The following is a 26,838-nucleotide window of genomic DNA, read 5'->3' as shown; positions in this document are numbered from 1 at the left end:
TTTCTCTGTGTAGCCCTGACTGTCCTGGAACTCACTCTGTAGACCAGGCTGGCCTTGAACTCAGAGATACGTCTGCCTCTGCCTCCCCAAATGCTGGGATTAAAGGTGTGCACCACCACTGCCCAGTTTGAGCACAACTTTCTTTTGGGGTCTGCCCCAAAGTGGGGTTTGGCAGTCATGACTTTCCTGTCCTCACCAGGGTTCAAACAACCTCTGCTGTTGGGGGAGGGGAGGCTGACAGAAGGGGCTCCTCACTGAGCACTCCAGGTTTCTTTGGCTTTCTAAGCCTTCGTTTCCATATCTGTGAGGTAGTTATGTTCATACCTGGCTGCAGAAGTATTAGGCATCAAGAAGATACCCAGCTCCTGTGACCCATAGACCTCTGCTCAATAAATACCCATCCTGGGCCTCTAAGTGTCCCCTGTAACAAGCGGAGTGGGAGCAACCCCACAGCTTGGCCCCTGCAGAGCACCAGTCCAGGCCTCACCTCTTTGACCTTAGAGGTGAGTGTCCAGACATCTGTCTCTGGAGTTTAGCCATGGCAGACACACTGAATAGCCAGGAACCCCAACATAAGCCTATGGAAAACAGGGTTTAAGAGCACTACCGGCCTCTGACCCCAGGAGAGGCAGGATTCACAGGGTAACCTCAAAGCCAGAGCCATGCCTTTCACAGTTTCCTAGCTGGGGTGCTGAGAACTGGGGGACTCTCATTCCTGCAAATTGTCTCATGTTTCTCTACGGATTTACATTTGTTGGATACCTACAGGGACCTTTATGCTTGCTTAAATACAATTTTTAATGTTTAAATTGTATTATTATTATTATTATTATTATTATTATTATTATTATTATTATTATGTATAGCAATGTACACATTTGTGTGTGCACATGGAGACAGGAGGATTAGTTTTAGGAGTCTGTTCCCTCCTTCCACCTTTACATGGATCCTGGAGATTAAACTCAAGTCACCGGGCTTGCAGGCAAGCACTTTACTCACTGAGCCATCTTTCTGGACCTTGAATAAAAAGTTAAACATTTCCTTCTTTATTTCTATAGTGCTTGGGATGGGATCTAGTACCTTCTCCATTCATGGCAAGTGCTCTACCATCAAAATAAAGGGGGGGGGGAATTTTAAGATAGGGTCTTACGTAGTCTAGACTGGCCTCAAACTTGTTAGGTAGCCAAGGATGGCCTTGAACTCTTGACCCTTCTGCCTCTCCCTTCGGAATGGTGGGTTTACAGATGTTCACACCACTTTTAGTTTCTGTGGTGCTTGGGACAGAATCCTGGGCTTTGTGAGTACTAGGCAAACCCTTGACTCACTGAGCTACATTCCATTCCTAAGCCGAATAATTCTTGAAAAACGACCTCGTTTCATGAGACATAAAGCCAAGGTTTGGAAAGAAAGAGGAACTTGGCTGGAGTAATATCAGAGGCCGGGTTTCAGTCCAGAGCTGTGTACTCCAAAAGCAATGAGCAGTCTTAGTCTTGTGGTCAGGGCAGTGGACAGAGCCCAGACTTTGGGGGTCTGGGGCGTGATGCTGGCATTCCAATCCTGATTGTTCTTTACACATTCCCTTTCCAAAACTTACCATGCTTTCTCGGTTTCTTTATTTTTGACAAGCAAGCAAGCAAACAATGTGTATATGGGTATCATTTTGAGTGGGGGTCAGAGGATACTTTTGGAGCGAGGTTCTCCCCTTTAACCTCATTGAGCTAGCTGAGGCAGGGGTTCTTCTGCTCTGCACACTCATTCCAGGCAATTCTTCTGTCTCCATGTGGGAATACTGAGATCACAGCCGCACACCACGGCATTCAGTTTATTATATGTGTTCCAAGGATTGATTCTAGATCGGCAGGCTTAAGCGGCTTTTACCTGGAGCCGTTTCCCTGGCTCCTAGCATGGCTGACTCAATGGAGATGCCCTGGTCTCTTGGGCTCAAGTCTCTCCTCTGTGAGGCCTATGAGTGGGAACCCAGCAGATCTGTTAACCGGCAAGCCTGGAGAGAGTATGGGAGCAGCACACAGGGAGGAATGTCAGGCAAAGTGGGGCAGGTACAAGGGCCTTTTGGAGCTTCATGAGTTAGAAGGGTAAAACAGGCCCTGGGCAGAAGGAAGGAGGCCTGACCTGAGCTGCTCTTTCCTCACTTTAGGGCTTTACCTCGACATTTGGCCTCTTCCAACATCATGGACCCTTCTAAGGATTTGCTCATTGGTGTTCCTTGGGGGTCCTTCCTGAGGCACACATCCCATAATCCTATGTACAGCCTGGATCTGAGCAGTCGGTCACCAGCCTGCTGTCTTGCCTGACAGTGGCCACACTGGTTCTGACAGAAGCTCTAGCTATGCCCCTTGCCTGCTGGGTGACCCTGAGCACTTAATTCACCTCTCTGTTTCTTCGTCTGCTGATGGACAATGGCAGCTCAACTTATAGGACTCTCTGGGGGATTAAATGAACTTGGGCTTCTAAAGCAGCAAGCCACAATGCCGCAGAGAACTAGTCAGCCAGGACACGCGCTGTCACGCACATCATTATTGTGATGTGTGAGTCTCGGGGGTCGGGTGGGGTGTGTGAATGGTGGGAGGCAGGAACCTGGGGCTTGTTGATGGCTCTAGAATGAACGTTCAGCCCTTCTAATAAAATCAATAATAATCTAAGTAGAACATTCAGTGGGTGATCGTAGCTAACCCTGACCACCCTGCAACATGGGCATTATTAGACCTGCTTTGCAGAGACTACCAGTGAGACTGTATGAGAAGTGGCTGCCTAGAGAGGGCTTGTATGTTGGGAGGGGGGAAATCCTGACCCTGGCCGACTGTGCCCCTTTCTGATGGTCTAGACACATGCCTTTGTTCCCCACTGCTAGCATTTCACAGTCCCAGACCTGGGGATGCTGGGGTTCTGGGGTGCTAGGGAGCCAGGATGTGGATATGATCTGTCAGTGATTTTGTGAGTCCTGGTCCTGGTAATATGCACATGTGTGTGTGTGCACACACGGATGAACACATGGGCTCCTGACCTCCACAGCTGCCGTGTTCCTCTGCAGAGGAGTAACTATCTGAGCCTCACCACTGTGAATCTGCAGAAGTCCCTGCTCTACTGGGGTCCTCACTCTCATTGGTTTCTTGGCCTCATCCATGTGGCAATCAGCCCCCAACAGTGGGATGGAGCTGAGAACCCCCAACCCCTCGACCTGGCACAGTGACCCTGCAGAGAGAGAACCAGCATTGTCATTAGGTACTGCCCACAGGTGTTATGGGGACAGAGGCCGCCCATGGCCTCTAGTTTGTGGCAGCTTACATCTAGCTGTTCTTCATTCCACTCGTACCCTACTATGTGCGCCCCCCCCCCAGCCATTCCTGGAAGCTCAGGGTGCATTCTGAGAAACCTGTGGCTGGGGCACACCCAGGCCACCTTGTGAGGGTGCTGCTGGGATGGCTCTGGACTGGGTCGTCTGCTGTTAAACTCAGCTCAGCACTAGAGATCCGCTTGTGCCATTATCAGCGGCTAAGAGAAGGCAGGTGGCCCTTGGGTTGGGGCAATTCATCAAGGGATGGGACCAGGAAGGACCAAAGGCCCTGGTGGTCATGGGGTAGGTTGAGTTAACTTGGGGCCCAGGGTAGCCCAGTCCTGTCCAGATCCAAGGCTGGACCCTTGAGGGGCTTCAGTTACTCAAATCATTTACTCATTCATTCCTTCATTCACCACAGAGCTCTGCCCGCCTTTGACTCCCCAGGGCTGGGATTAAAGGTGAGTGCTACTACACCTGGCCCTGTTCTAATTCATCTACGCAGAAAGAACTGCATGAGTGTCCTGTAGGCCTCAGTTCATTCTGGACACATAGGAATGAAGAGAGGCTATCAAAATCCTCTCCTCGTGGACTTTCTAGGGGTGGGGGAAAGGAAGAGAGAGGGAGAGAGGAAGGGGGAAGAGAGAGAGAGGGGAGGAGGGAGGGAGGGAGAAAGAGAGAGAAAGAGAGAGAGAGAGAGGAAAAACACACCAAAAACAAGGGGGGAAAAAACCCAACATAATAAGAAAGGAACATATGTTGTTATCAAGAGTGTTAAGTGCCAGAGAGAAAAATAAAGCGAGCAGGAGATGGCGGATATTTTGCTTCTCATTTATAAATAGGTGTCCAAGGAGGGTCTAATTGAGAAAGTGCCATCTGAGCAAAGACAAGGGAGGGGGCACCTCTGGGAGAAGAGCTATTCCAGGCAGAGCTTAAAGCCAAGAGCCAAGGCCCAGACTGGGATCTGGCCGGCTACAGTCAAGAAGGCAGGGAAGCTGGAGCCTGCCGGAGGAAGGGCAGAAGCCAGGTGGTAGGGGATGAGCTCCAGGAGGATGTGGGGCCAGATGTTGAGGCCCCTGGATGCACCATTTGCAAGGGTCCCACAGGCTGCAGAGGTAAACAGGATTTGGGAGGGGCAAGGCAGAAGCAGGGAGCTGAGGCAGCTGTCAGAGAGAGAGCCGGCTGCTGAACAATGACAGAAAGCATCGAGGGTGTTGGTGCTGCCAAGGGAGGCTGGAGATGTAAGGATAGCCTGGAACAGGGACCCCGCAAGGTGTAGCGGGTGGCTCTGGCCACAACCTTTCATGCTAAGAGACAAGCTCTAACATGACGGCCCATGGTAGATGACAGCTGGGGGTCTCTGTTTCTGTACCCCAGAGGTTCCTGGGTCCCGTCCCCGGGGAGCCTCAGTCTGCTCTGGATGCGGGCTGTTTAGTGTTGCTCATGGGCTTAGATGGATACTCTTTTTTTTTTTTTTTTAAAAACCCGAGACAGGGTTTCTCTGTGTAGCCCTGGCTGTCCTGGAACTCACTCTGTAGACCAGGCTGGCCTCGAACTCAGAAATCTGCCTGCCTCTGCCTCCCAAGTGCTGGGATTAAAGGCATCCATCACCACTGCTGGGCCAGATATTCTCATCTGAGCACCTGCATCTGCCCACCCTCTGTCCCTTCCCCCTCTCTTGTTGTCTCGCCTTCCTTTCCCACTACTGACTATCCTCCTCTCATCTTCCTCTGCTTCAGCACCCAGCTTCCTGTGAACTCCACACTAGGAGCTTGCTCTCCTGCCCTTGATGGTCATGTATCTGGGCCCAGGGTCACTTTTTCTACAAGGTAGACAGAATTATGGCTACTAATGGATACTCTTAATTCTGTCAAGTTGAAGATAACCACAAGTTTGTGACCACATGTGGCTTGATAGTTAAACATTTTTTATGTCATTTAAAATTATGTCACTATAGCTAGGGCTGTAGCTCAGTTGGTAGAATGCTTACCTAGCATAGTTAAGGGCTGAACTCAATCTCCAGTGTCATTTAAAACAAGCATGGTGGCATACACCTGTAATCCTGGCACTTAGGAAGTAGAGACAAGAGGATCAGGAGTTCAAGGTCATCCTATGCCGCAAAGCAAATTGGAGGCTGGTCTGGGCTGTGTGAGGCCCTGCCTTGAAAACAAGGTAATTTAATTAAAAAAATACACTTGCCAACCTTTAATCCTAGCATTTGGGAGGCAGGATCAGGTAAGTCTCTGTGAGTTCAAAGCCAGTGTAGTCTAAATAGCAAGTTTCAGGCCAACTGGGGCTACAAAATGAGATAGTGTCTCAGAAAGAAAGAGAGACAGAGAGAGAGACAGAGAGAGGGTGGGGGGAGAAGAAGGACCAGCAGCCTCTCCCGACCTGTTTCTTGAGCTTCACATGGTCAAAAGCCACAGGGGTCCTTCTGGGGACTCCCTCTTTAACTTCACAACACATGAATTTATGGGACATAGAATCACTTCCTCTGGGTTCCAGAAAGGATGCGTGAAGGTGCAGGCCCCGTGCTGCTGAGACTTTGGACAGAAAGGAAAAGGGTCTGTATACTGTGTGTGAAGGTATGACGCAGGTGTGGAGTGAGCTGCGTGTGGGTGCTGGGCAGGCTGCAAAACCAGCTAGCCTCGATGGAGGAAGGGTTGTGTGCCTCACTAATGTGTCCGGCCTTTGTTGTTTGGGCTATGGAGTGCCATGTAAGGTTTGTAAGCTGTACGAAGACCCACTTTGTGGTTTGTTTTTTTTGGGGGGTGGGGGAGGTTGCTGGTAGCATAAATGAGAAGAGGCAAGAATGTGAAGTGTGGGGTTGGACAGTCAGTGAGGAAACCTTGGCTTTGGTCAGGTAAGAGATGAGACCCAGCTTCCTGTGATAGGGTGCAACAGGGGATGGGGCTAGGAAGTGTCATGGGGCCAGTGGATAGATAGAGCTGCTAAGTGGATCTTGGACTGCTTGGGGAGTGCCTGTCAGCTACCTCAGTTGGACTCTCATTGGAAATGTCCCCCTCTCATCCTGGGCTCATTCTCCCTCACACTGGTGTCATTCCCACAATGGCTTGGTTTTAGCTCTGGTTCCTTCCCAGTATGTATCTCTTTACCTGTGTGGCCTCTATGCGAACCTGGACTGACTCTTCCCACCTGAGCCAGGGCCAGTGGCATCCCCTGACCTGCCTCTCAGCTTCACACTGTGTCTCAGGGTTCCCCCTCTTCATCCTTCCAGTGCACTGACTGATGGGGCAGATGTTCACTTCCCCTGTAGCCTTCAGCTCTCACCAGCAGCCTTGCCTGGTGCTGGGGTCCAGGTATCCTGATCACGCATCATGTGCTGTATGGAAAGGAAGAATCAGCCAGGGGCGAAGACCAGACAAGGCCTCTCTGGAGACCAGGAGCAGCTAGGTCTGAGGCAGAGACAGGTCAGGCCCATTGGAGAAATCATGTCAAGTCTCCCAGGTCAAAGGGTCTGGTGTCTGGTAGCTGCTGTTTCATTGCTATAGGATGGTGGCTTGAAGGGGCAGTGGCTGAGCCTAACCAGGTCACAGAACTGGATCATGGGGATACAGTACATAGGGACCTGTGGGAGCAAAACGGAAGGACAAGGACCCCACTAAAAAAAAACCTTCATTGAAATATAATTTTATATACTGTAACATTTTTTCTTTTTCTATAACTAGTAACTTTGTAAATATTTAATCATACTGTTACGGTGCTGTTACTATCTTTGACAGTTACATACACAGATACAATTAGCTCAGGCTGGTCTTGAATTCAAAATGCTGGCCTCAGTCTCCCAAGTGCTGGGATTACAGATGTGGGTGCCAACACTTCTGGCTCCCGGCGTTAAAGTGTATGTGTGTGTGTGTGTGATTTTCTGGCTTTTAACATATTTCCAGATGTGTATAACCACTAATTTTGTTTACTTCCAGATGATTTTTAATCATCCTCCCAAGAAACCCTGAACCTATTAACAATCATTCTCATTCCTTCCTTTCCTAGCTCCTGGCCTGCCCACCACCAATTTACTTTCTTTCTCTACGGTTTTGACAGTCTCGAATGCTTAAAATAAAAAATTTAAAAAATTAAGATAAAATAAAATAAAAGCAGAAGCAGGCCAGTCTGTGTCCTCTCGCATAGCATGCTTTCAAGGCTCATCCGAGTGACAGCAGGCACTGGTACCTTGTGCTTTTTCACAGCAGAGTAATAGTCCAAGGAACACACATACCACGGTTTGTCTAGGAGTGAACACCTGAGCTGTCTCTGTCTTTTCAGTGCTGGGAATGATGCAACACAAAATATAACGGGGAAACTTGTCTTCTCCCGGCCTCTGTCCCTCCTCTCCCTCTTCTCTTCCTTTCCTTCCTTTCTGACTCTGTGTGTGTGTGTATGTGTGTGTGTGTGTGAACACATATGGAGGCCAGAGGTTGGCATCAAGTATCTTCCTCAATAGCGCTCCACCTTAAAAAAAAAAAAAAAAAGAAAACTATTGAGTGTGTATTTGTATGTGCAGGTACATGCATGCCAGGACATACAACTAAAGCTTGGAGGAGGATCTCTCTATCTCTCACCTTATAAGACAGGCTCTCTTGTGGTTGGCTGCTGTGTAGGCCAGACCACCTGGCCTGGTAGCTTCTGGGAGTCCTCCTGTTTTCACCTCCCATCTCATCATAGGAGGGCAGGGATTTCAGGCGCATGCCGTTGTGGCTGGCTACACTGGGGTTTTGAATTCAGGTCAGCATGCTTTATGGGGCCAGAGCTTTCCCTAACACTCTGCCATCTCTCCAGGGGATCTCACTGTGTAGCCCTGGCTGGCTTCAACACCTGATCCTGAGTGCTGGGATTACAAATGTACGCCACCACGCCTGGCCATACTTTGCCTTCTTTTGGGCGTGTATGACTAGGAGTGGAGTTGTTAGGTGATGTAGTATACTGTTCTTGGTGGCTGTGCTATTTTTCACTCCCAGAAGCAAACCACAAAGTTTCCAGTTTCTCCACATGCCCACCAGCACTTATTGTTTCCCATCTTCCTTGATAACAGCCATCCCGGTGGGTATGGAATGAAGTTTCTTTGTATTTTGATCAATCACTAATGATGTATATTGGCTATTTGTATATGTTTTTTTTAAAAAACAGGGTGTCATTAGACCAGGTTGTTTTCCAACTTGCTGTGTTGTGTCTGTGTGTCCGTGTGTGTGTGTGTGTGTGTGTGTGTGTGTGTGTGTGTGTGTATGGGTGCACACGTGGGCGAGCGTGGGCAATCTATAATTCCTGTGGAGATCAGAGGACAACTTGAGCTTGCTGAACTTGTGGGCAATTGGTTCTCATTTTCTGCCATGTTGGTCCAGGGACTGGAATCCTCATTCTCAGGCTTGTTGGCAAGCCTTACCCAAAGAGCTACCTAACCGTGACCTTGAACTTTCCATCCTCCTGCCTCCACCTCCTGAATGCCCAGGTTACAAGAGTGCACCACACTACTGAGGACCCCACCTGGGGCTTTGTACATCTTAGGCCAGCACTCTGCCTTCTGATTACATCGCCAGCATCTATTTGTCTTCTTTGGAGAGATATCTATACAAACTTGGCTGGTCATCAAATTGGGCTGCTCATCCTTTTACAAGAGCTGTAGGGATTTTGTATATTTGTGTATTTCTGGATACAAGTCTTTACTAGGGGTAAGGACCTGGGGTGCCAGGCCAAGCAGCCAGGCCATCAGAACCAGTGCTGGAGCCTGTAGGGTGTGGACACAGAGGTCTTTTCTGGGAATATGGGCAACTGCTCCACCCCACAAACCTCTTCCTCTAGCTCCCCCAGTTTCTCCCTCAGATGTCCCGCCTTCCCGCTCTCCCAGGCCTGTGAAGGCTGGGGAGGGGAGAAACTGCCTCCCTTCAGGAGCCCTCAGAGCTGGTGCTACCTGCTCTCTGCCTGCCATGGCACCACAGCCACCACTCTCCCTCCAAGATCAACTTAGATCAGCTGCCCTCCCCAGAGCCCAGAGGCCAAGGCCAAGGCCAAGGCCTCCCGGGAGGTGGCCACCAAGAGGAGAGGCCCAAGATAGCCTGCCAGGATGGCTGCAGCCGGGTGGGTCAGGCCCTCCTCCCTTTCCTTGCTTAGTTAAACTTTCCTGAACTTTCCACAGTTTGTAAGCAGAGCTTCTCTAACTTTGAGAACTTAGGGAAATGTAAAAAAAAAAAAAAAAAAACCAAAACCCTGACCACAGCCACTGACTGATTCTTCGCAGGCATTGGGAGAATTCTTCTTTTTCCCCTCTCTGTGGTTACTCGGGCTAGGAGCCCAGCTGTAAACAGGGCCTTACTGCTTCTTTCTTGTGGGTTGTCATCAGTTTAGGCTGACTGTCCCCATGCATCGCGCGGCTGCGGTTCTGTGGTTCATCAGGAGGAATCCTTTCTGTGTTGCCTGGGTCACCTCACTGCAGGATGACACAGCTGCTGCCCTCTAGGCACAAGGAACTGAGTGGAAAGGGGACCTGATTCAAGCAGAGGGGGTCTCAGGTGCAGCTAGGGGTCAGAGGAGCCACTTCTGGATTTTGGGGGCGGAGTCTCCATAAAGAGAGCTCTGAATTGTCTTTTGAGGAAGGCTAGCAGTTTAACAGGGCACCAGGACCATCCCAGGCAGAGAACAGCATGGAAGGGGGCTCCTGTCACTGGATCGATCTGCTGAGAGGACCCTACTGCCAGCCACAGAGGCACGCTGAGGACAGCTATCTAGGGGTGGAAAAAGTAGAGAGTGAGAGAAGAGCCAGCCGAGGCCAACTAACCCTGGCTCCCCAACAGAACAATGTTTATGGCTCTGCTACATTTCCCCAACGAGGCTCCCAAGAGCTAAGCCTCCACATCTTCTATAGTGTTTCCTGGCCCCTCGGTCCACCAGCCTCTGTCGTCCAGATCCCGTGGCTGCTGGCCCCTCTCCCAAGAGAGCTTCTGGGTTGAGACAGCACATTCTGCTTTTGTAGGATTGGGCCTCGGGCTTGCTCCTCTCTCCCGCAGCGCCCCAGCTGGGCCTGCCACCCGCCACCTGCCACCCGCCCACGTGGATCCCCCTCTGCCCCTGCTGGCGCCGGGGAGGCTTTGGCAGACTCTGGGCCCCGAGGCCTCTCTCTGCTCAGTGATTACGCGGCAGCCGGTGGGCTCCGGAGCCAGAGCGAGAGATTTATTGTGGTTTTTAGGGGGCGTTTAGGAGCCGACGTGATAATGTCTGTGAACGCACTTTGTAAACTGTAGCGGGGGAGTGCCATGCGCACGCGAGGGGCGGGGAGCGCAGCCCCCACATGACATCCTGGGCCTTAGCTGAGAAGCCCCTCCCTCCAGTTTAGAGGGTGGGTGGGCTGGAGAAGTCCTACTAGGCTCTAGAAGGGGAATTCTCGGTTATATCTGAGGGCCCTCTTAGGCTAGCAGGAGTCTCTCTGAGTCACCAAACAGCCATAGAATGAGCAGTGAGGCAGAAAACTGCCCAAGAAGCCCTGTTGCACTGAGGATTTAGCGACTTCCTGACTGAGGTCCCCTTCCTCAGTTCTGCTGCTGCAGGGCGGGGAGTTGGGGTAGGGTTAACAGCCCAAGTGGGCTTCTCCCAGGAAGGGGAGCTGCACACAGGCAACGGAGCATCGCCATTCCACCCTGCGCACTTAATGTCACCACCTGAGGATTGTTTTAAGAGTTACTCGTGTTTATTGTGTGTGTGTGTGTACGGCATGCACGAAGCACGATTGCCTGAAGTGTGTGTATGTGGGTGTCCGTGCCCCAGAGGCTACAAGAGGATGTCAGAGGCCCCATAATTGGACTTGTAGGTAGCTGTGAGCTGTCCAGTCCCAGGAACTGCATCTTGGTCATGTGCAAGAGCAGCATGTGCTCTTAACCTCCAAGCCATCATTCCAGGCCTTATCAGGAGATTCTTATTCCATTGCAAATATTCACTGAGCACCTACTATGTGATTGGCACTGTTCTGCACACCGTAGGGGTACAGTTAGTATAGCAAGAATCAAGACATACTGAAGTTAGGCATAGTGGCCTACCTCTGTAATTCCAGCACTTGGGAGGCAGAGGCAGGAGGACAAAGAGTTCAAAGTCATCTTTGACAAGGAAGCAAGTTCAAGGCCAACCCGGAAAGCATGAGACCCTGTGTCAGATGAACCTCAAACAACAAAAAGAGAGGTATACCTGAACCCTTGTACTCCTGGATTTCGGGGGAAGGAGGGTGGGAGTAGATGATACACAGTTCAATAATGAATGCTATAAATGATTGTTACTATAGAGACAGTAAAATGGGTGGGAGAGATGACTTAGCGGTTAAGAGCAGTGGCTGCTCTTCCAGGGGACCCGAGTTCAATTCCCAGCAACCACATGGCGGCTCACCACAGTCTGTAACTCCAGTTCCAGAGAACCTGGCTCACTCACATAGACTGCAGGCAGACCAATGCACATAAAAATAGGTATATCTTTTCTTAAAAAAGTCGGAGCCAGGAGACAGTAAAACTGGAGAATTGCGGACAATGAGCCCAGAGAGGTCAGGAGAGCTAAGAGGGGTCAGGAGAGCCCTCTATGGAGTTTCTGCTTTCCTCTTTCCAAGTGGGACCCCTTCCATGGTCTCCGGAACAATCCTGAGTCATCAGAGGGCCAGCTGGTCTCCCAATTACCAGCTAATACCAACATCTGCAGCCTAGTCAGCCTTGGGGGGGGCCTCCCAGATATACCCAGATATACACTTAGGAGCTGTCCAGGTGGTTCAAGACTGGACAAGGGAGACCTGTCTGCAGCTGCTCCGTTATTCAAGTGTCTATCTCTCCTTCAATATAGACCAGGCCTTACCCATAACACCTACAGTGTCCAAAAGGGACATCTGCCTGCCTCAGAGCAGGACTAGATACACAGTAAAGTCCAGGAGGTGAACCTGGTCTATATTGAAGGAGAAATGGACACTTGAATACCAGAGTGGCTGATAGCCACTGCGCATGCGGCCGTGTTCCCATGTTTGAGCTGAAGAGACTGCAGCCTGCTCAGAGATCTCCACCTGCAAGTGTGGAATTAGAACCTAGGCCTGTCTCATTATATTCTAATTTCCAAGCAAAGCCTCATGGTCTCCTGGGGGACAGTTAGAAAGTTGAAGCTGGGGCTGGGTAACAGTAGGCTAAGGAATGCTAGTAGGTGTTACTACTGCTTGGTGCTATTCGAAAGGCAGGCCCTGAGTTAACTGAATTTTATCTCTACACCACCTGGTGAGGTGGGAAGTGTCACTAGTAACCTCATTTGCAGACAGGATCACTGAGGCCCAGGGACGGCCAGTGATGTACCCAAGGCCACACTGGTTTGTACAGTGGAGGCTGGAGTGGGAACCCTCGTTGGCCTGTGCTTGTCACTGTTCCCTTTGCCAAGTCTTGAGCTTTACGCAGTTGTGCTGAGGGATCTACATGCGTTGTCCCATGACAGGCTCATTACAATCACTTAAGTAAATTGGGCTTATGATTGGCATGTACACGTTTTAAGAGGGAAAGCAACTGAGACCCTGAACCAGTCAGTCACAAGTGGGAGGTTGGCAAGCCGGTGTTTAAATCCAGGGTGGCCCATCTCTGAGCCTGGGCATTTCTCCTCCTCCTCCCTGGCAGCCTGCTGTCTTGCTTGATGCTCCTTACAGCCCTCAGGGGCTTCTTCTCTCTCTGAGAGGTTGTTTCCCCAAGCACTGCTAACAGTGATGCTCAGCAAGAGGTTTTGTGAGCTGTTGCTGGCTGTCGAGCCAGGCTTGCTTCCTGGTCCCTTCCTGAAGCAAGGCACCCACAGAACGGTTGTGTTGAGGAAGTTGGGACAGCATCTTGAACATGTGTCCCGGGTGCGCAGGGTTCCACAAGGAAGACCTGTCTGGGTACCAGCCTGTCCTCCATCACAGACAACCCTAGCCTAATGGATGTGGTTCTAGATCCAGTCCTCAGGGAGGTCTCACTTCTGTGCTGGGCTGAATACTCTAGTGTGTGTGTGTGCAGGGGTGAGGGGTTGGGGGATGCAGGCTCCTGGCATAGTGTCCTTGGGATCTTCAGAGTACCCTGTCTCACCTATTTTATTTCTGCAAAATGAGACCCTTGCGGTAGTGGGTTTGTGGCATCTTTTTTTTTTTTAAACCTGACTCTGGTGACTGGGAAGGAGCAGGTTCTTGGTAGGCTCTTTGCTACTCCTCTTCCTCTGCTCAGAAGTGGCAGAATAAAGGAAGCTAGGACGCCTGCCTAGGTAGGGGATGCTATAGATCGACGCTGGTCCAGATCCATGTGCTCCTGCTGTTCAAGTTTTCTCCAGAGACATCAGATAGTGCCGCGCTCAGATCCTGTGATCCTGAGGCCTGGAAGTGGCCTCCTACAGGCTGGGATGGCACAGCTGGGCCTTCCCAGATGGTCCTGGGCATTCTCCAGGTGCCGTGTATCTTCTGAAAGAGACTGAATGCCAGTCTGAGGGCAGCAGCGGTAAGACCCAGAAGCACTGGCAGTGGGATTAAGGTAGAGAGAAAAATGAAGCGTGGAAATCATTAGCTTTCTTGGTTGGCGAGAGCAGCCCCGAACGAACATTTGGGGCTTTAAAAATGAACATCAGCTGCAGGGACCGGTGCCCTGGGCCCGCTACGGCCCAGGCAGCCTCCTGGAATCCCAATCCCGGCCATTCTTAGGTTGTGGCTCAGCCAACACGTACCGAGTGCCTACTGTGGGCTAGGCCTAGAGCCAGGATGGAGGTAGAATCCAGCCAGAGAGCAGCAGCCCTGTGGTAACAGGCAGCCACAGAGACAGGGATGCCAGCCTGTGAGGAAGCAGGCAGGCAGGGCAGGCACCACCATCTCCTGGGGGCTGTAGGCACTGGGAGGGCCTGTCAGCAGTATGGAATCTTTACAGAAGGCCTTGAGCGGGATGGGCATCCTACAGGGAGGGTCTGCAAGGGCTCTGGGATTTGCAGGTTGACTGGAGTGCTTGGCTAAGGGACCAGCAGGTGGGCCTAGTGGGGACTGAGGCCAGCTGCAGGCCAGTGTTTGCCCAGACCTCTGCCAAGAGACACTGCAAGATGGAGAGGCGTCTGCCCCAGGCTTCTCTTTTCTAAACTGCGTAGATATATGGATTTTGATGAGAAAAGCTCCCATTTTTAAATGATGGGAATTAATTCTAATTAAAAAAAGAAAGAAGGAAAAAAAAAAACCCAACAACAACAACAAAAAAGCAACAGCCACCGTGTCAAACCAAGCATGGCTTCAGGCTAGATTTGGTGCGTGGGCCAAGAGTTTCAGCTCTTTGGTGGCGGTAGTGATGGGGGCACAGGGTGGAGCTGCCCGGTAGAAGGTGGGGCACTGCAGGGGGGCGGGTCCCCCCTCCAGCGGCGCCGGCGCGCAGGGGGCTGGGCGCGGGTGGGCGGGGGTGGAGCGCCCCCCCACCCCAGCCCTGCGCGCCGCGGCCGCCCGCCGCCTCCATCCGGGCCTCTCCCCACCTCCCGCCCGCCCGCCCGCCCCCGCCCGCGCCCCTCCCCCGCCGGCGCACGGCGCCCGCCGCCCCTCCTCCGCCCGCCCTCCGCCCGCTCTCCCCGGCTCCCTCCCGGTCTCTCTTAAGTGCCATCGAGGGGCGCCGGGAATTGCAGCTAGTAAATCGCGCCCCACCACTCAGCCGCGGGGCCACCGCAGCGGCGCCGCCCGCGCCCCGCCGGGAGCCCCGCGCCGCCCGCCCGGGCGCCTCTCCAGGGCCCGCGAGGCCCGCCCCCACCCGCGCGGCGCTGCGCAGGGCCTGCCCCCGGGCCGGCCGGGGCGCGCGGGGGCCCGCGCTGGAGGCGAGGACGCGGCGGCCGCGGGGCGCACGGCCCGGAGCGCGCGGCCCGCGCCCCCGCGCGCCCTGCCCGCGCCCGCGGCCCGCGCTCCGGAGCCCGGCCCCGCTGCCCGGGCTCTCCTGCGGGACCGATGCCGGCCCTCCGGCCGCCAGGGTAAGCGGGCAGCGGGGCGCGGCGGGGAGGCGGGGAGGGGGGCGCCGGGCGCTCGCCCAGCGCCAGCGTCTGGCACGTGGGGGCGTCCCGAGTTCCCTCTGGAGGCTGGACAGGTGGCGACGACGCGGGGGTGTGATGCTCCGAGGCCGGCACTTAGCAGCGTGCCTACTGTGCGCGCGATGGGCTGGAGTGAGGGGCGTTCGTCCCCATTGTACGGATGAGAAAACGGAGGCCGAAAGGGCAGATAGCTGGCCCTTCGTCCCCAGTAAAGAGCTGGAAGAGCGAGGATTTGACCCCACGGTTGCTTGACACCAAAGCTACAGCAGTCCTCTCCAGGCACACACAGGCAATAGAGTGAGCGTATGAATATTTCATTGTCAAAAAGAAGGGGAAAAAAATATCATCCATTGTCCCGCCACCATAATGCAGCCACTGTAAGAGTCTGGGCCCTCTATTTAGGCCTTGTTCTTTCTCTTCTACATGACAGTGTGCTTTGGGGTCAGTGGGACCCTGGTACCTTCTAACTGTGCCTAACCTGAGGTCTCCAGCCTAGGGAATAGGGGACGCCCCCAGGGTTGCAGAGGTGTTAGATTCGGGAAGGGGAGGAGGTGAGGAGGAGGGCCTAGGGGGAAAGGGCCTCCTCTGGGCAGGTCACATAATACCTAGTCCCTGCAGGACCAGTGCAATCGTCAGAGGCTGGGGAGGTGGGGCAGCCAGGTCTTGTGCTTCCAGCAGGACAGCCCTGAGCAGCATTGGACTGGGAGGGACCTCTGGGCCCTCCGCACTTGGCCTTGCCAGGCCCTCACTATTCCCATACAGAATCCTCCTCTCTGGTTTCCCTGCTGCCTGCGAAATGACCTACTCCAAAAGCAGAAGTCTCACGCTGTGCACAGTTGGACCTGGAGACAATATTTAGGCCCTGGTCTCTCCCAAGCCCAGGTCTGGCATTTGGGGCCTGCTGGAAGCTTCCACAGCCCAATTCCTTACCTGATCCAGGCCTGTAACCCTTCCCCAGCCAGTACCCAACCAGGAGGCCTCAGGACCCTAGCCTGCCGGACACCTGGGTGCCTGCTTCTCCATTGAGTCCTCTGTGAAGTTCCTCTCTGCCCCAGGACATCTGTCCCTTTTCCCTATGGCCCAGACACACCTGCCTTCCGTCCCTTACACGACTCTCTGCCTGGGACACCATTACCAGGCTGTCTTCTAAAATGCAGCTCTGAGCAAGGCAGACTGAACTCAGCTGTCCACAGATCTAAACTAGGCCAAACTCCTGAGAGTCCCCTGAGGCCGGGCTTCCCAGCTTCTTCTGCACACATAACGCCCTGCGAGCCCATTACCCTCTGCTCTTGGGTCTTCCCTGCCTAAGCTAGTCTGCTCCCATGAATACTACCCCTTATGCCTTAGCACCCGACGGTGTTTCGCCCTGCCCCACCCCCACCCCATCCCTCTTCCATTAGGCGGGTAGAAATGTGTGCACCCTCCCACAGGCCTTCCTATAGGGCCCTTAGAGTGGTAGGAGGCTCCCAGGGCTGTCTTCCCCAGGAGCCCGGGAGCTCCAGGAGACTAGGTTGATGGGTCCCCAGGGTCTAGTCAGGGCCAGCCTCCCATGCCTGCTTCATGGTCTTTGAGGAATGCACTTGAGCAAGAGCAGAGAGGATCCCACACTTGTAGATAATCACTGAAGCGCAGAAAGCCTGTCTCCTTTGGGGGCGGGGGGCAGGGCTTCTGCTGAAGAGGGTGCTCAATTGAGGACTCAGCATCGATTTGGCTGCCAGTCACCTCAGCCCTCCAGGTCAGGTGCCCTCCTGGTTCTCTGCTACCTGTTTTTGCTGGGGGTGGCAATGGTGGCTACTAAGACTGAAGACCTGTTCCAGGGACCACCAGCTCCCTCTGCCTATCAAAGCCCACCCCCCATGTCCTCCTCAGGAGCAGGGAGAGTTATGTCAGGCCCTCTGGCTGGGCGCCAGGGCTCCCCATGGAACTATAAATTGACCTGTCGGGAGAGGGAAGAGATTAATGTCGGCCATCTTCATTAGTGCGTCCCCCGGGGTGATGGCGTCTGCCCTGAGCTGGCTGATTGGAGAGGGTGAGAGGTGGTGGCTAGGCCCCCCCAGCCTACCCCAGCCACCAAAAGGCAAGGAGCAGAGGCCAGGACCTGCCGGAGAGCCTTGGCCTCCTCCCACTGCTGGAGGGGCCGTCCCTGTGGCCTCTGCCTCTGGCAGCAGGCACGCGCTTTGATGGAGGACCTGAGTGCTAATTGGGGGCAGAGATGCGTGGCCCGCAGCTCTGTGGGGCTCCCAAGCTGACACCGCCAGCTCAGCGGCATCGAAGGGCCTTCATTAGAGCTTTTTCCCTGACCAGAAAGGAGCCCGCTGTGGGCTATGGGGGGCTCCCCTCCTTTCCTCTCCCCTCTACTTTCCTCTCCCCTCCCCCTTTCCTTCTTTATTGCGTTGATGATGGGGAAGGAGGAGGCTTTGGCGTATGGAAGAGATGATGAGGGATTGGAGGAACCATCTGAGTTTGAGACCTTGTATGTTCTGGAGACTCTGACCTTGGCTTGGGCCTTACATTGCTCTTCGCTGGAGGACCCTTGTCTGGTTATCCCCCTGGGGTGTGGTGGGGGATGGGAATCAGATGAGAGAATCCTGTGTGGAACTGTGCCTTACCAAAAAAAATAAAAATAAAAAATAAAAAATAAAAAATAAAAATAAAATGTGGCTAGAGTCAAGGGGGAGGCCCAGGCTGTGTGGGTTTGAGTCCTGTGGGGTCCAGGGCCAGGTAAGCCTCAGTTTCCTGGTTTGACAGTTGCTGAGGCCCAGGGGTTAGTTTCTAGCAGTAAGAGGTCTTTTAGTGGTCAGGAGCTGAATCTGATCCCTGAGCAGTGGGCCCTGGGGCATGGCAGCAGCAGCAGCAGCAGCAGCAGGTGGGAGCGTTGGATTGTCTATTATATCCCCCCTCCCCCTCTCCCCTCCCCTCCCCTCCCTCTCCTTCCCCCTCTCCCTCCCTCTCCTTCTCCTTCCTCCTCTCCCTCCCTCTCCTCATCCCTCTCCCTCCCTCCCTCTCTTCCCCCCTCTCTGCTCTCTGTCTTTCCCTCTTTCATGTGTGTGTCTCTCTCTGTCTCTCAGTGCCTCTCTGTCCCTGTCTTTCTCTTGTGTGCACGTGTGCCCGTTTGTCTTTCTCTGTGCCCCACCTCCCTGTCTCTCTTGCACTCTTTCACTCATCCAGAAGTAGCTACTGTTCCAGGGACTTATCCCCACCTTGGTAGCCTTGCCCTTTGCCACTCCTGTAGAGAAACAGACCCAGGAACAAATAATCAGGCCTCATGAACAACGGGTACCCTGCAGAGAGCCTCCCTAGGTAGACGGCAAGACGGCAAGGTCCGGAAGGTTCTAAAGGCGCTGCTCTCTCACATAGACCTTGTTTAGACCAGATTTTGATACAGGGAGACCCACCCCTTGCCCATTGTCTTTTAGTCCTAAACTGGGGTCACTGGCCTCAGGTCTGTACCTCCTTGGTTTGTAAGGGTGTAGGTGAACACCAGAGCGAATTCTTCTTGTAGGGTGGAGAAGCTCCCACCAGTGAGGGGCTCACAGAGATACAGTCTCATATAGCCCAGGCTACCTTGGTGCTACATAGTAGAAGGTGGATTTGAACCCCTTTCTGATCCTCCTGCCTTCATGGGGTTACAAGTGTGCACCTCTGTGTTCAGCTTCTGAGGGCCACTTTCTAAGGCATCTAGCTTTGTTCCTCCAAGCCCGTGTCCTTTCCAGGTCCTGGAGTGGGAGAGTCACATGCTAACTCAGGGCCGAGTGGAGCAGAGAAGGCACTGGCTTTTGTGGTCATCTCTGGCTTCCCCAATGGCTCTCGTGTACCTCCTGGCAACCTGTGCTATTTACAGCATTCTGGAGAAGTGGGGAGTGGCTTGTCTGAACCTTTACATCTTTATAGTTGGCAGCTGGGGGATACGTGGCACCCTCTGCACCCTGTGGAATGTTTGAACAAAAGTCCACGTTTTGAGGATCTGATCTTGGATCTTGGATCGTGGCCCTGTAGCCATCCTTGGGCATAGGACTTGACATCTCTGTGCCTCCTTTCTCGTCTGGAGACCTGAGATATCACAGACTGACAACTGTAGTATAGATCACATTGGCTGTTAAATGCCCATCATGAGGGAAGAGAACCCTGAGTTCTCTTTGCAACCCCGGGGGCTTTGCTTTGTGACTTCCCTCTTGACTCTTTGGGGGCATCTTTCATGGCACTGTGTTGTCTACCTGTCCTTACAGAGCTTTCTGAGAATACAAATACATGGGAGTGGTGAGAAGGGTTTAGAGGACTGGGCGATTTCTGGAACCTTCCTGGCTCCCTATAAGGACTTTCAGGGTTCCCAGCTTCCTGTCTGGAAAATGGGACCAGACAGCCAATTCTCACCAGCCCGTAGCTGTCTAGTTGTGTTTAACCTGATCCTATCCTCAATGCGTCTGCTGAATGGACTCCAGCCGATTACATGCACGTTGGAGGACATTGCCATTTCAACTGTAATATATTGAGATTGCCCTTTGAAAGTCGCGTGTTGAAAGACGGTGGTGCAGAGGTGCCTATTGTTGCTGCCCTTGCGTGCCCAGCCAGTCCCGCCTGGCAGCTTCCTTGCAGGAGCTGGCAACATGGCTGTCTGCCTCCGCCTTTCCGAGCAGGCAGGAATCACTAACGCGTTAGCAGTTTCATTAAGCCTCTCGCCAGCCTCCCCGCCTCCCTCCCAGCCTCCTCCGTAATTATTTCCCCAACCCAACCCTTCTACTCCGCAGCTCTCTGGGATTGGCTGAGTAGCCCCCGCAGCTGGGTTGCTGGGGCCGTGCTGTGCCCAGGAGCCCCCTGGGCACCTCCCTTCTGACTCCCCTCGTTGCCATGTCAGCTTTGTGTCCCCCTGAGGCCTCCGTGAGAATGCAGATCTGCTGCCTGGCAGGGGTGCCAGTTAACCCGTTACTACCCTCCACATGTGCAGGCCTCCTCTGCATAGCAGACCTCCTCTGATCAGGTGTCTCCGTCCTTCTGGAACTGTAACAGTGTGGTCACCGAGGACCCAGCTGTGAGGGAAGAGATGGACTTAGCAGGTCATGCAGCACAGGGCATGTGTGTGTGTGAAGCATCCTGAAGACCTCCTCCCCAACCCACAGGATGAACACGAGACCCACCCCTCTGGCCTCAGTGACTGACTGGGAAATGGGCACATGTTCCTTCTTTGCTAGTCTAACCACAGGCCTGCTTGTATTTTCTCCTGGATCTGCATGTATAGGGACCCACTGCAGGCCCATGTTGCCTTTGATTTGCCTAGGCTTGCTGAAGCTGGTGGTTGGGAAGGTGAGGCTGCCTGCCATCTGCTCCCACAAGTACTGTGAGGGTGCAGAACCTGGAAGAAAGTTAGACACAGCTGACACAGGTAGAGGCCATTATTTGGGCCTGTATATCCAGTGGCACCTGAAGCTGCCCCTTGGATTGTCTGTTACATAAACTGACATGCTTCCTTTCTGAGTGGAGCTGTTTGGTGTTTCTTTCTCTTACCACTGATAGAATCCTGACCGATGCAGGAGAAAACTCAGGAAGGGTTTTTACAAAAAGATGACATTTCCGAGTCAGGTTTTGGAGGAGGAGCAAGAGTTTGTCCATCGAGGAAGGAGAAGAAGAGAACTTAGGGAGAGAGCCCAGCTGGAGCAGACAGAGGGGAGGGTTGGAGGTGTGAAAGGCAGGGGACAACAGGCACTGGCCATGAGAGCCTGGGCTTAGGAGCAGAAGTAACAGGAAGGGAGGTATGGTGTGGGAGCTGATGCCAAGGCGAAGAAGGGTGCAGAGCACTGTGGGAAGGACTGGTGGTAGGAACTGGACGCAGGTCAGAGGAGGTGTCAGGGAAGGGTTGTGGGAGGAGTGTGGGGGAGGGGTTGAGTGGGAGTATGGTGCAGGGACCTAGAGGAGTCTACAGGCAGGCCAGTGGAAAGAGGATTCCCCATACCAGGGCTGGAGAAGTGGCCAGGGCCAGAGCTCAGAGGCCATGGTCTCAGGGGCTTCGGTAGCTCAGAGGGTGGGGGAGGGGGCAGGGCCTCTGACTCTTCCTTGGAGACTGCCTGGCTTACAGTGTCAGTCAGGCTGTGGCTGCAGTGCTAAGGAGGAAGGCACATGGGATGCAGTCATGTGATACCTGTTGCTCTGGGCTTGTAGCTACTACCACTGGCTAGGATGCCCTGGAGGGGCCTTTCCAAGGGGTGGCATTTCAATTGGGGCCTGAAGTGCTAGCACAGGGACAGAGAGCTGGGGGAGGGGAAGGAATCCAGGAAGGTCCTGTGGTGGGTTGAGGTTACCTGTCCAGGCACAGAGAGGCCAGTGTAGCTGGAGCTTGGTGTGCACAGAAGTAGAGGTCTCAGATTATCTGGGCTGTGGGCTAATAGAGGTCTTGTAGAGGGTCTGTCATGGCAGAGAGAGGAGGAAGCCCACATCGGGGCAGAGGCTAAGATTGTCCACGAAGTGTGGGGAGGTGAGGGAATGCCTGTCAGGTTTCCTGGGAGCAGACGACACCACCCTGAAGCTGGTCTGAGCGGGGTGCGAGCTTGCAGGGCATTTAGACCTGCTGGTTAAAGCCGAGCTCATCCTAACAGAGGTTCTGGGAGCTAAGCATGTCTGTCTGTTGTGGCCTCTCCCACCCCGCCACCTGAGCCTGGAGGCCAGCTTTGCCAGATGGATCGGGCATGCTGTGGGATGGTTGGCTGCTACGCTGGCCACCGCCAGTTCTTAACACTTGACTAGGTCCTGGCTGGGGTATGTTTGCCACAGCTTCTGGCTGTGACCTGCCACTCTGCAACAGGGCACTCACCCAAGCTGCTCTGTCTTTTTGGCCCATCTGTTTGGCTCAGCTAGAAGTGGACAGACCAAGGCCACACAGCCTATAGATGGGATGCCACCTCCCAGGGCTGTGGGTAGACATGGATAAGGAAGGGAGAGTGGTAAGTGGCCTTCTGACACTTAATTGCCCTTTATGGCTGTCGTGGTGGGGGTATGTGTCATGGGGAAGGTGGGCTGGGAGGCAGTCTGAGTTGTGGGGACTTTCACTTCAGTGCTGGGACCCCAAAGTCCTCACTCTGACCCCCTACATGACTCCACTGGCCTCTCCTTCCCTGAGGGCACCGAGGCCCACTGAGGTCCTACAGTCCACATCTCACCAGGCCTCCCTCTCTGCTGTGGAATCGTATCCCTTAATACCATCAGATGCTGCTCAGGGACAGGGCCACAGCTGCCCCATTCTGTCTCCACAGTTTCTTGCTGGGTAGGTCGGCTTAGCTGATTCAGTCACTACATAGGGATACCGAGGCCCCATTTCCTACCATCTGTGTGCTGGCATTAGCGAACAGAGCAGATACAGCTCTGGTCCTTGGGGAAGCTTCCGAGACAGTATGAAGGGCCAGCAGAAGGCTAGCAAGCACATATAAGTGTGCCTTGGTCAGGGAAAACTGAGGAGTGCTGGAGAAGGCATGCGTGTTCAGAGACATCACTAGAGGCCTTCCTCCGAGACTATGTCAGCCATGGGATGTGAGGGTAGGCCATACGAACGAAGGTGGGGGGTAGCATCTACTCTGCTGCCTATCTCCCTTTTTATCCCCGAGGGGGCCATCACAGAGCCAGCATCTCTGGGGCTGAGCTGATGTGAGCAGAGCCACGAGACTATCTCCACAGAGCTCGCATCCTAGGAGCATCATCAAGAGCAAAGTGAGTCAGAAGCCTGTAGGGTACCTCCAGGCACTGTGCCAGCCATGAAAAGTGGGACAGGCATGGCACCTTGGATTCGGGCTCACCTCGAAGCTCTCTGTAAGGTTCCTCTGTTGAGATGATCAGGAAGGAGGGTAACCATGCAAGCTGCTGCCAACGGGCTCTTGCAGCCCTTGGTGTGGGTCAGAACCTAGGGCCAGGAGCTAATCCCCTTGAGGCTGCTGGGAGGACTGAGCAAGCTGGCATGCCAGTGCAGGCCTTAGTTTGTAGCCAGTACCACTGTTGCGGTTCTTGGCATTGCCGTGTAAGTGGTGGATAGAGCCGCCGTTGGTAAGGATTCCCCATCCTGTAGCCGTGGTCACTCCACGCCTAACACTGCTACTATTTGTGGCATTCGGGGGCGGGGTGTTTATTAACTGAGTGGCCCCAGGTGGTAGGGAGAAAGTCAGTTTCCCACCAGGCAGGTCAGTGTCCCACCAGGGAGTTTGAGCTGTATCCTATGGTGCCCATGGGGGAATCCTGGCCACCTAATTACCTAATTACTTCATGGCTCCTCACTGAGGAGTCTTAGAACACTAAGCCTGTAGAAGCCTCTATCTCTCCCTCTGTCATACTGAGCTCCACTGGAATTCTGGGGTAGGCACCATCTTGACCTCCCAGGGCCTCCAAGTTCTCTGGATGAGTAAGATGTTCCAAGTGTGATGGAGGGCTGAGTCTCTCTCCATACTTCGAGGCTCTCCATGGGAGCTGGCTCAGAGCTTCTCAGGGCCCCTCAGGGTCTCTTTTTTCCAGGATGTCTGTAGCGCCTGCCCAGCCAGGGTTCACACCTGGCTGCACTCCTGAATCTTTTCCCATGGAGAAGATACCATTTCAGGTGGGTATTCCTCCTGCAGGGGGCTTTCAGGCTGAGCCTGGGACATAGGAGGTGAACAGGATAGGCATTCCTCACGGTGACATTTGGAGGTTTGGATTCGGCTTGGCATCTGCCAGTTGTGGCACGGGGTACTGAGTTTCTGCTACAGCAACTTACCTTATGTAGAATTAGGTGTGCCACCGGACAGCTGTGTGTTATATTCCTTCAGTCCTCAGGACCATGCCATGCTGGGGTGCCCGTGGCCTCTAAGGCAATAGGATTACTGGCCTCTACCAGACTGCGAAACTGGGAGACCAAAAGGCCAGAGTATGGGAAAAATACTCTGGGCCGATGCGATGGGGCTAATCTATCCATAGCTGGCCTAGAGCTATGAGGATGACCCTGAACCCCTGATCCTCCTGCTTCTAGCTCCCGAGGGCTGGGATTCCAGGTTTAAGCTACTGCTCGGTCTATACAGTGCTGCTGATGGAGCTCATTGCTCCGTGTGTGTGCTAAGTGAGCACCTGACCACTGAGCCATGCCCCTAGACTTGTGTGTGGTGCTTCTGTGTGACCTGGGTTTGCTGTAGCGTAGAGTAGCCAGGCTTGTGGGGGTACAGCATTTTCTTCAGCCCTGTGCACAGCCAGGTGATCCTTGTTACTGTCTCAATTCTACAGATGCAAACACAGAGATAGGACGATGGAGGGATGGAGGCAGGCTTTTGTTCTTAACATTTTTTTTTTTTTTGGAGGCCCAACTTACCACAGAAAGGAGTACGCATCTGAAGCACAGGGCTGTAGTCACTTAGATGATGATCCAGGCTCAGTGTTGGTAGCCTCAGGAATCGCCTCCTGCAGCTTTATCTCCACTCGTCACCACCCTCCTGCTGCCTGGTAGCACCCTGGTGTCTACCAGGAGAGGTTGACTTTGCCCATCTGTGCCACCTCTGCATGGATTCCCACCCAGGATGCCCCCTCCTGAGACAACACATTGGCCGTCCTAGCTGCCCAAGCCAGTGCTGGATCAGGAAGCAGTAGGGCTGGGGTTTGAGCCCTGTCATCGTCTCTCTCCACAGCACTCAGAGCCACCAGCCCCTGCTTCTGACTCTCCAGAGGCTCTGCCGCTCTCATGAGGAAGACCCAGGTTTCCTCCTCTTCCAGCTAAAACCAGCTTTCACCCCATAGCTGCCCTCCGGCCACTTAGGTGGATCTCTGTGGATCTCTATCCTCCAAAGCCCCAAGCTCCTTCTGGTCTTTGGGCCTTTGCACATGCCGTGTGCCCTCCCCTGTTCCCGTCTGCCTTCAGCTTTCCTTTGAGGGTCCTCTGGAGAGTCCGCTAGACCTTCTCAGACCAGGCATTGGCCCTCATGGTAGCTGTTATCCAGCTATTCCGTTGCCCGTGTCATTTGTAATTAATTATCAGTTGCTTGGCTGTTCCCACTAGACAGATTCCAGGAGGCAGGGTGAGTGTCTGCCGAGTGAGTTCACGGCTGAGTCCCTAGCACCAGGCATCCATTCATGCGCTCAGCCTTGCAGGCATCTGTTCATTCAGTGAGTACGGAGTACCCAACCCAGAGGTCCCATTGTTTCCTGTCGAGCAGCGGGTGGATGAATGAGTGAATGTGTGAATGAATGACAGTCCTCTGCCTCAACAGCCCACACTAACGACTATCCACCATTGCCTCTGATTCCCCTTGCTGGGCCTTGGTTTCTCCAGCTGTCATATGAAGAAACTAGACCTGTCACTCTGGCCTGGTTCTGACTGTGGGTAGGAACATCTGCCCAGGGGCCACCCTGCTGAGCAGGGTGGGGGTTGGGGAGGAGAAACCTGCTTTCACAACTGTGTCAGCTTGGGCACTGGTCCCAACTGCTTTGCAAACGGCTTCCCACATCTTTGTCACAGGAGTCCCCAAGTTGCTATTGGGGTGCGGGGCTAAAGGGACTCGCTCAGGCCACTCAGCTTACCCCAGCCCACAAAACGCGGTGGGAAAAACGTGACGGATCCACAAGCTTGGGTTTGAGCCTGACCCCGAGCCTCCCTCAGTACGGCCTTGCCACCTAAGCTCAGTTTCTGGCTGTAACAAAAGAAATGGTGGTTAGGACCAGCTGTCCTGACAGCTCTGAGGCTCCCAGGGTCCCCGGGAGCATGCAGCAGGACTCCCAGGCTGTCTGTCTCCAGGGCCCAGCTCTGCCGCCACCTCAGAGTGAGCCGTGCTGCTCAAAGTGGCTCCGCGGCTTAGCGGCTTGTCAGCCAGGCGGGTGGGTGTCCTGGGGCCGGGTTTGATTAGTTCAGGTTGACAGTCGCGCTCCGCAGCGCTGCCGGGAGGGGAGCCCGTGATTACCCTAATGAAGCTTGAACGCAGTTTGTCATCCAAACAGCTGGTTCGGAGCTGTGCTGCTGCCAGCTGCCCGGCTCAGTAGTGCAGTCGGGCGCCTGGTGCTGCTCCAGTCTTCAGCCACCCGCAGACAGGGTGATTCACAGGACCAGGCAGCCCCCAGGTGTGCTGTGGGGATCCCCCAGGGGAGAGGGATGCCCCCCACAAGTGTGGGGTACCTGGCAGAGCCTGGAACGGATGGAGCAGAGCTGCTCCTCGGACAGTAGTAGGGCAGCCCTAGCTCTAGAACTCAATTTTCTCATCTGCAAAGTGGGTACAGGGGACTTTGCAGCTCTAAAGTTTCTGGTTTTAGGTTGAGGGGGGTCACCTGCTCTTGGAATACTCCCCATGCTGTGAATGAGAGGTTTCCATAGACACCTGCAACCCTTGAGACAGGTTCCTTACCCCTCGTGGCCTTTGTTATTTCTGGAGGTGGAGACATAAGAGACCTTGAATTCATCTGGGGTCCAGGGAGGGCTTCCTGGGGGAGTGGCATGTGAGCCCAGAACAGCTATAGGGTGCAGGTCGGGAGGCTATGAAGAGTGCTCCAAGCAGGGGGAAGAAAACAAAACAAAACAAAACAAAAAACAAAGAAACCCTGTGTGCAAAGGTCCAGGG

At 53.8% G+C, this 26,838-nt stretch overlaps 1 protein-coding gene across 2 annotated transcripts in view; it reads left to right on the top strand.

The window, feature by feature from the left end:
• Window positions 1-26,838, top strand: part of Tcf20 (transcription factor 20) — a 179,685-nt gene that overhangs the window by 8,830 nt on the left and 144,017 nt on the right. Inside the window, exon 1 of one of the 2 annotated variants that reach the window (XM_031350581.1) lies at window positions 15,158-15,247. The exons of the other annotated variant lie outside the window; for it this stretch is intronic. The gene's annotated coding sequence lies outside the window, so the exon portion shown is untranslated. Of the gene's footprint in view, window positions 1-15,157; window positions 15,248-26,838 lie in introns of those variants that run through there. 2 annotated transcript variants of the gene reach the window in all.

Source organism: Mastomys coucha, unplaced genomic scaffold (genome assembly GCF_008632895.1).
Source record: "Mastomys coucha isolate ucsf_1 unplaced genomic scaffold, UCSF_Mcou_1 pScaffold11, whole genome shotgun sequence".
In the NCBI taxonomy this organism is placed as follows: domain Eukaryota; kingdom Metazoa; phylum Chordata; class Mammalia; order Rodentia; family Muridae; genus Mastomys; species Mastomys coucha.
Note: the sequence above shows the minus strand (reverse complement) of the source record. Positions and strands in the feature narration are given on the sequence as shown.